General features: G+C 32.2%; 2 long non-coding RNA genes across 2 annotated transcripts; both read left to right on the top strand.

Moving 5' to 3' along the window:
* Positions 1 to 1,506: 1,506 nt before the first annotated feature.
* LOC141609397 (uncharacterized) lies at positions 1,507 to 2,893 on the top strand. The gene is made up of 3 exons (XR_012527401.1): positions 1,507 to 1,640; positions 2,210 to 2,288; positions 2,397 to 2,893. It is a non-coding gene; the product is annotated as an uncharacterized LOC141609397 (long non-coding RNA).
* Positions 2,894 to 7,544: 4,651 nt separating this feature from the next.
* On the top strand, positions 7,545 to 8,717 carry LOC141609396 (uncharacterized). The gene is made up of 3 exons (XR_012527400.1): positions 7,545 to 7,801; positions 7,994 to 8,072; positions 8,377 to 8,717. It is a non-coding gene; the product is annotated as an uncharacterized LOC141609396 (long non-coding RNA).
* The last annotated feature ends 1,526 nt before the right edge of the window (positions 8,718 to 10,243 follow it).

Here is a 10,243-nt window from a genome sequence, read left to right as displayed (position 1 = left end):
CAAATTTATAGGCCAGGAGTTGGCAATGCTGGTCGTGAACCTCTAAATTCACTATTTGTAATCGACTATTAACTCTACAAATAACAGGGTAAGTAGGAGTCGATAAGGATAAGGCAGGTCTATATTTGGCGTCTGTTTGCGAATAGTTCTGTTGTAACTAACTTGGGGATCTTTGTTGTTTGAGTCCCAATTGATAAAGTAAAAGAGAGAAAAAAATTGGAGTGAAATCAAATTAGAACTAGCAAATCTGATTGAAGATGCGGATATCCGTTACAAGCTGAAGACGAATAAGTAATACAGTTAAGTTGGTATATAAGACAAAAGCTAAACATTCTACTTTTGTCTTATCTATCCACTTAGGTATTACTTGACCCGTCTTCAACTTGTTGACGGATATATTCGTATTTAATGAGAATTTGTGAATTAGAAAAAGGTCTCAAATCTAGTCTTACAATTTCCTGAAATTTATTGTGTTTCCTGAAATTTATTGTGTTTTTACTTCTCCCTACTTTTAGTTGTTCAGTGTTAAAGCGTGCATTAACAACAATTTGGGAAAGTATTATTAAAATCTCAAACTAAGGGTCTTTGGATAGGAAAAGTGGACAGAAAATTAGGGGAGGGGGAAGGAGGGAAGGGACAGGGGGAGGAGATAAGGGGAGTAGGAATGGAGTGTGGTTGCAGGGCTGTCTCCGAGATTTCGGGGATCCCGTGCGAAGTTTTGAAAATGGGCCCCAATACCGCTATATTTACGTTACTAGTTGTTTATAAACAAACCGAAATGCTACTTTTACATATTTTTTTTTGAAAACGTGTCAAGTTTCTTTTATACGGAGTATTGCTTTAAAAATATAATGTAGATGTGTATTATTGATATGTATTTTTAGACAAACTTCGCATATCAAAATAATAAAATGAAGAAAATAAGCAAATAATTTAAAATCAAAATTACAAAAATAGGGAATCGGGAGGAAATAATCTAAAATAAATTATTACTTTAATCAAATAAGTTACTCGAAATATATACATCTTCAAACAAAGTGTAATTACGTGAGAGAATAATGCATGAATCAAAACAACTACTTTATCTTACCAAATAAGAAGAATCATGCACATGCAATCACAATGCTAAAAGTTGCTAATTGTTTCAATTTGTTTTGCTAAACACATACGCAATTTACAAATCCGGTTAACATAATAAACCTATATTTGTTAATAAGATAAGAATTAAAAAGCGTGTATGTTTTTTTCGTTTCACATTATTTAATTTTATGTATATTTTAATGAATAAATTATCAGTCGGTCCCCTCGACTCGTTGGCTGAGTACTTGAGTGTAAGTTTCCCTACGAGATTACGCGTTTAACTCTTCGACGAGCTTTCTTCTATTACTCTACTTACTATGTCAAGTGTTTTGTATGTGTGAATGCACAAAGAGGAATCTTCCTTAGCCAATTAGCCCCTCTCCCTAAATTACATTATATAAACTCTTCTAAAGTAGCTTGGGTTATACATTTATTAGTCTCATATATTCACACAATTATTACATTTTATTTATAATTTATAAATTAATTAATCTCCGTCTTCAAAAGGCTCGATCAACATGAATACTCTTCCATCATCGTCCTCTTTCAAGAATACGAAGGTACATGTATTCTAAACTCGATTAGTTAGTCTCGAATTCTCGATTAATTAGTAGTGGTTGCTATTATTATGTTTAGTCAACGAATTAATCTTGTATTAGACCGCGATATAAAAAAAAGCATACAAGTACTTTCTTTTGATTGTTATCATCAAATGAGTTTATAGGTTGTACAACCATTTTATTTAACTCGTTTTTGTGTAGTGATTAATAACATAATTTTATGGCAAGACATTATCACACAAGACACAATGTTAATAGTCTAGCATTTCCATGATAAAAATTATCACTCCTTGTTGTATACTTACATACTCACACTATTCATCTCACAAGTTTCATTAAAAACAAGTTTCATTAAAAACTTCGCCTTACTTTGGTGTTGATGTGTTGTATGCTTATTTAAAACACGAGTTTATTTCAATATTGGACCTTGGATATATAATAGTTCCGAATTTAATCTTTTTAGTACGTAAAGAAGATCTTTTGTCTCATAGTAGCCTGCTCCAGTCAGCTTACGAAACTTTCGTTATTGGGTTAACCATACACTTACCATGGTCTTTTTTCTGTGTAAGGTTAAAATGGTTTTTAAATTGGGTTTTAAGGACAAAAAAGAACTGCGAAAGGCACTCAATATAGTCTCTGACTATTATGGTATCATCTCATCTCATACTCTTAAATCTAAATTAGTTATTTTCAATTTTTTGTTTTTTTTTGGAATGTTACTATGAAATGATTAAATTCGCTATTGATCGAATGTAGGAAAAATAGACGGGTTTTTCTTGGATATGGCAGAGAAGAAACTAACTATCGTAGGCGGACCGGACTTGGATGGCCACGAAATGGAGAAGTGCCTCAGGAAGATATGTTCTGTAATTTTGCTAAACAAAGTTACGCATGATGACCCGAATAGTTGCACTATTTCATAATTTGGAGTAATTTTTAAGTAGGATTTTTCTAACTTGAGCCTAAATAGACACATGTTAAAAAAATCGTTTTTAAGTATTATAGAATGGATTAATACACATATATTACTTCATAACACTATTACAGATTAGTTTAAAAATTCTCCATCAATTTTCAAATGTATAGGATGGATTATTTGCCTATTGTTTCGGAATTAAAGTATAAGTTTCGTAAATTTCCATCAATTTTCAAATGTATAAGATGGATTTAATGTAGATTTTCGGGATTTAAGGCGTAGATTTGGAATATTCCATCGATTTTCACATGTATAGGATGGATATATATATATATTAGAAGCATGGTTGATTATAAATACGAGTATTCGTATTGATTGTACATATAATTAATTATTCTATAAGACTACTCATGATAAGACGGGCTCAATTAAGAGTTAGCCCAACTTTTACTTTTATCTACAAAATAGATCAACAATGCAATATTGAAGCTCCAAAGTTGATGCCCGTGACTAATTTCTGGAAACCATTGCTTTCACTTTATGTTTCCCATGGTTATGTATATGTTTTATGTCAATGTAGAAATATCACCAATCTCACTAAGCCAGAGGTGTGTATTTTCGTCATTATTCACAGTTTTGGGTTTATTTTTTTTTATTTTTTTAGTGAATAAATGGCTTTTTCTTCATTTTGTGTTCTAATTGACTATCATCGGAGGATACAAAATTTGATCAAAAGCATAAATGGTCACATCGGCATAAAAATTCGCCCTTTCAAGGTTTAATTGTGCATTTTGTTGTATAAATTGTTTGTGTAAAGTTTAGGGTTTTGATTGAATTTTATGGGCTTGTTTGATTTTGCTTCCCCAAATTTTGTTAGGAATTGTAATCTTTGGTTGATAAGATATCTAGGTGTCTAAGCTGAACATATCAAATAAACTAGGTATTTAGGATGTTCCATTGTTACTTTGTTAGCTATTTAGGATGTTTTATAGCAAGGTAATTATATTTCTCAATCGACAACGTTTGAGGCACTACTGTAAAATTGTTTTATATCATGGTCTGTGACAGCTTTTGGACTGTCTGCTCGGAAAAAGGCATTCTACTGTATTAAGGCGCTCAGAGCTGAAAGCGTTTATTTGTAGACCTACATGCCAATGAGGTGAGTGATGTTTGTAGGGGCGAGGCTAGGATTTATGTCTTTTGGTAGCACAAGTTTCCGATGATCATTTTTGTCTAACTAATTTAGTGATCTATTTAACTATAGTATAACGATGTGGGAGGGCGGTTTGAACTCGAGGCTTAGGGTCACTAAAGTACCTCAATAATCAGGATGAAAATCAATGTGATGTCTGATATAAGATTATCTCCAAGATCTTCAGACACGACACCAACACGAGTTTGTTATCAAAGTTTGAGGACCCCTGTTGCGTCACCTCTTTGCTCGTACCATAATTCCGCCTTAACTACCCCTTGACTCGTGGCTTATTAATTTTCTTCTAATGGCCTTCCTTGACTTCGTTCTTGAGTCGTGTTTGACTAGGGTTGACATGACTTTGACTTTTTTTTTACCACTTGATGTTGACTTTCGTTGACTTGGTAATTAGGCTTGACTTTCTCCAAAGTGGTTTTGATTTCTCAATTCTTCAAGCGAAGCATCCCTTGATCATCACCATTCATCAAGCTATTACAACAATTAAGTTGCCAAAATTAAAACCAAACGACATAATCCGACAGTAACACAATTAGGCACTAAATCACCGGAATTTAACTATTTTAATAAACACGAGACGGGTCTGGCCTTACCCGCGGTGGAGGAGAGAAGTCTAACTCACAAGCCCAAGAATGCTCTTATCTCCCAAAACCAATTGGCAATGGGAGAAACACCCCTAGGCCTTATAAGATAGACAATCTCTCTCTTTTTCACCGATGTGGGACTCACAAGTGGATTTATACTCCAACATATTTTTAGTTAATTAGACTTGATGGGCCCTCGACATAATTTGATGTTGTCAATTTCCTTTGAATAAAATACCCGTCATAATATATATAAAAGACTAACAAGTAATTGAGAGGGAAGAGTAATTTAATAGCCCAATTAACTACTCCGTATGTGTTTATTCGTGCTACTCAAATATTGGTAAATAGCCTCATTTCTTTATATGGGCATACGTATTAGTGTATTACAAACACATGCATGCCTCAATATGCATTTACTTTTCTACAGATTATCCATGCAACAAAACATACGCGTAATGAATAAGAGTAATTACTAGCATTGCACACTAAAAATTCATATCCATATATATCACTCATTTTAAAGAAGAACAATTCGAAGCTAAAATTAATTTAGGTGTGATAATTATCGCAACAAAATTATGAAAAACGTAGTCGATAATGTTAGACCATTTTTAGGGTCGTCAATATAATCCAATGACGAAATAGAGAAAAGGGTAAATAATTAAGTGAGACATAATAAGTAATTAAGTATGGATGATTAAATCATACATCGAAAAACAATTCTAATATAGAAAAAGCAAACAATTATTAAATGAGACATCCGAATTAGAAAAGATAAAAAATGACAGACTATTGGAGTCTTAGACGAAGAATGTAAATAAATGGTTATCATCTCTTGTATATAATACCATTAATATCATCATAACCTATTCGATGTATATCAATATCAATGTTCACACGTAACTGCATCACATGCAATGATATTGTGATAGAGTACGTAACTACTTATTTAGGAATAATCTTCTTGCCCAAGTAAGGTATCTCAAAAGAATCCAACCACTCCAAAGTCTTTGGGAATCTTGACTTGGAGAATGAATGATTGAATAAGTTGTGGTATTAATAAAAATGTTTTTATTAGTATATATTTTAGATAAATATTAACCTTTAGTTATAAATTATTAATCATCAATAATTTATAAATAAGTATTAATAAATATGTATTTTAATCTTTATTTTTATGTTTTTATATAAAAAAAACTATATTTAGTGAGATTCTTTCTTAATCATATACATTGGGGGCCCCTGAACTATTATCATGATAATAAATTTGTTAAGGAGGCCTTCCATATATACATTTGTTAAGAAGAGTTGGTCTGGTGATCATTTATTCACTAAAATGTACGGAGTATATAATTTTAAATGAAAGGAGAGTCTGGTTATCTTCTGACAAAATTAAAGTTCTCCATTACAATTTACAAGTGCATGATCATGTGAAGTTTTAACTTTTAAAATCGTGGATAGTTTAAACTAGCATGAGTTATTTGACAATTTGAGAGTTGTTTGCTAGCTTGCAATGTCCCAAAACTTGTTAATTCCTACTAAATAATGAAATGATCGACTTACCTAGTATAGTTTAGATAAATATTAGTTAATGGAAAATAAATTACCACATCGGTAAGTAAGGTGACTTTTTGCCAATGTCGATCAATTTATGTAAAATAATTTTTTAATTGATTTGTATGTATGATAACTTTTTGCTAATTCATACGAATTTTGTGAATTTAAGTACTTTTTTTGAGTATTTATTTACTGATATAATATTTGATTTTTTTTAATAAAAAAAATCTAAATACAATTATATAACTAATTTATTGAGAAATTTTATGATCCATTAAAAATGGAAGATCACAACAATGAGAAAACCCAACTAGCTATCATACCTTTGTTAAATCAAGCGTAAATTCGATTTACAACAACTCAACCTTCTATATATTGCTTTATTTGCTTGTGAGTGCTGTGACATGAAAGTCTAACATTATCAGATTATCTCATACATGTGATATAATACAATGATTCTACGCATAGATTGATATATATAGAAAAAGCTTCCCTTGTTCTCCAAGGTCTTCGTAAAAGAATCTTTCTCTTAATACTTGTTGGAGTATAAATCCACTTGTGAGTCCCACATCAGTGAAAAAGAGAGAGATTGTCTATCTTATAAGGCCTAGGGGTGTTTCTCCCATTGCCAATTGGTTTTGGGAGATAAGAGCATTCTTGGGCTTGTGAGTTAGACTTCTCTCCTCCACCGCGGGTAAGGCAGACCCATCTCGTGTTTATTATGGTATCAGAGCCCAAGGCAAAAAGGAAGTCCAGTCCAGTCCCTCGGGTCGAGTGAGCACTGTGACGGCTGTGAGGATGTACAATCCCTCCAGACCGATCTTTAAGTGGGCTCACAAGTGAGGGGGTGTGTTGGAATATAAAATCCACTTGAGTAAATTATAGAGAATAGAGACGATTAACTGAGTTATTGTTCGTGTACTATGAATTTTCGATTAAATCGTTTACAATCACCTTATAAGATCGATATGTTGTACTTATAATATACTCCCTCTGTTTCGGTCATTTGTTGTCATTCTTCATATTGGGATGTCTCAGTTAATTGTTGTCCTTTTTTTTATTTTAAGAATAAACTTGATGAACAATTTGATCATTCACACTCTATCATTTTGTAATTGGCCCCTTTTTTTTTTTGGTCTTTCTGTTAAAATCAAAAAAACAATAATTAACCGGAATGCAGGGAGTAATAATAAGGATTGTAACTTTGTCTACAACCCAATTTCAATCAATCAATAGGACGAATTTTTGTTATTCTCTAGGTTATAGCATGCATGTGTCATCAACTCCTCATTTCTTAAAGTAGTAATAACAATATTATATTCAATAAGGCGTAATTATAATAAAATGAATACTTTGTTTTAGACGATTTTTGTGAACCTTTTGTAATACCTTATACTCTCGGTCATTTGTTATCCTATTTTATTTTTGAGTGTCTCGATAAATTGTTGTTCTTTCTATTTTAAAAATGAACTTGATGAATAATTTGATCATTCATACTCAATTTGTTCAATTTGTTATTTAATAATCGACTCATTCCCTTTTCCTTGATCTTTGTGTCAAAACTAAAAGATAACAATTGATCGGAACGGAGAGTAACTACTTAATCACTTGGCTTATAGATAAAAGGGTCTTACGCAATTTCCTTCTATCTACTTATTTACTAAATGAAGAATGTTTATGTGTGAATGCACAAAAACTACGCGCTTTTCCTCTACTAATTTTCACTATATAAACAGATGTTAAATAGGTTTCATCTACAGAGAGAAAAATTGGTTTCATCTACAATAATTATAATTATTTCTTCTCCTTTCGATCTCGAAGATTCTCATTTCTCAACATGAGTAGTATCACTCATCATGCTTCTTCTTCCAATCCACCGAGTGAAAAAGAGGTAAGTCGCTTTTCTAATTAATAATATTTCGAAAGTCATATACTTTATTAATCGTTGTCATTTATTTAACTAATTAGTTTTTATCAAAATAATTTAACCTTAACGGTACACAAATAATTGTGACAGATTAGGGAGATCTCGGAGAATATGTTTTATTCAATTAATTGTTTCGTCTTTAATATTTTGTTTAAGGTTACCGTCATATTCCAGCTTGGGTTCAACAATGAAAAGGAATTTCACAATGCGATGAAGTTAATCTCTGAGCTCTACGGTATATATACACTTTTTTTTAAAAAAAAACTTCTAAATACATTTTGCAACCAAACTTTGGTTGCTAATTAGCATCTGTTCTTGTTAGTCGCTAATTAGAAACCAATTTAGATGGTTGCAGATTAGCGACTAATTTTGCGACTAATTGGAATCTTCGACTGGGTCTACAGCGACTACTGAAATTTGGTTGCTAATTGGCTTTAGCGACTAATTTATAAACATCAGTTGGTCGCTAACTAGCCTTTTCTTTGTAGTAATAACTTGTTTATTTCGGACTCCGTATATAACCTGATTAATTGATTTAGGAAAACTTCATTCGATGCATCTTGACATGCATGAGAAGAAGCTTATTCTAGTCGGTGACAACCTGAATGCCGCAGAAATCCAAATTAAGCTTAGACCATGCCCAAGCAAGGTCAATTGGTAGGTCATGACCTTGCTTGGTCATGCTAATGACATAATTAAGGAAGTATAATTGGTGGCCTTTGATGGTTAATTTGTGACCTTTTGCATCAAAAGGTCAATTTGTGACCATTGTTGAGCAAATTGACCACCTTGGTGACCTTCTAGGTGGACACTTTTTATTGGTTGGACAATAAAAAAATAATAAATAAAAGTATATAATATGATAGTGGGGTATGATTGAGAATGTTGTGAAGTGGAAAATGATTGGGTTAATGCCAGGTCGTCGCGACCTTCCTCGCTTGAGAGGGTGAAAATAGGTCAAGGTTAATAAGGTAGGATTAAGAGTAAAATCGGGTCGTGACCTAATTAGCGTGACCACTGCTTGGGGATGGTCTTAGGAAGGTCTGCCCGGCTGTGGTGGATAGTTTTACATATGGTAATGCGTGCCGTCACGTCCTGACAATGTCTGCGGCGTACTTTCGACGCAGATTTGCAGTGTTGAAGTTAAAGTACCGTTTAAGAATATGATTATACGTATAGTATTATTATTATTATTTTTATTATTCACAAATTCTCATTATAGACGGACACTATCCGTCTATACGTATAGACGGATTTCATTTTCCCTCACAAAATACCCATTTGCCATAAAGTGGGAAGCACATGGGGGTGCCCCACCTTGTCCCCCCTACCCATTTTATTAGAAGTCTTTACCCGTTTGTTCGCCCCACCCGTCTATACCAAGACCTATTGTTTATTATTCTACATATGATTATACGTATAGTTTTATACAATTAATAGCGGTTTAAGAATATTCCATCACTTTTCCAATTGTATAGGATGGTTTATTAGTATTAATAATAACTATACAAGCATGATTTATACGGAGTAATTCATATTTTGTACGTATGATTAATACAGAGTAATTATTTGTATTTAGTAAATGGATAAAAGTTTTTAATTATATTTATATAAATTCTTCTTCTCTATTCGATTCGATAAATTTAGTAAATTGTGGTAAAAGTTATCTTCTGCGAGGTACAATGTATAAGGAACAAAATTGTTGCAATGTTGTGGGGTGTAACAAACACGTTAGAAGGCCAAAATAAGCCTTGTAATAAGGTAATATAAAATGGTCACTTTTCATGATAATATTATCACTTTTAACGTGATCAGATCATATCACAGTATTACCGTGGTATAAATTGCGATATAGCAACTATAACTTGTTACACATTGTCTATCAATTAACTAATGAAGATCGATCAAGGTACTAAATGTTAAGAACAAAAAGATTGATGTTATATGACAAATCATGACGTATAGTAAGTTTAAATTGTTCTATGAAATCACTAGAATCTTCATCAAGGGTGTTATTGCTTAAATTCTCATTTTATGATATTTTATATGTTCGGAAAGTAATGAATTGTGTGAGTGTTGTTGATTAAAACTCGAGACATATTGAAACAAGGGATTTAAAGCCTAAAATCGTCATCTTTAATTACAAATCCGTCTTTTGTCTTTAGAAGACCAACGTCAACAAAGTACACAAGTTAAGAAACCTTTATTATCTGTGCATAATTCTGTCCATAATTAAATGTCAACAAATGATTAACAAATATAGTAGGTAGTTGTAATTATATACAATAGAAGATGACCAACTTTATTATAAAGCGATATCATGTTGAGCGTTAATGTCATTAAGATTACAATCGATTTATTATCGTGTTGAATATACTCGCATCCGTAAATAAATCAAAAGGCAAT

Source organism: Silene latifolia, chromosome 10 (genome assembly GCF_048544455.1).
Source record: "Silene latifolia isolate original U9 population chromosome 10, ASM4854445v1, whole genome shotgun sequence".
NCBI classification, from domain to species: domain Eukaryota; kingdom Viridiplantae; phylum Streptophyta; class Magnoliopsida; order Caryophyllales; family Caryophyllaceae; genus Silene; species Silene latifolia.
Note: the sequence above shows the minus strand (reverse complement) of the source record. Positions and strands in the feature narration are given on the sequence as shown.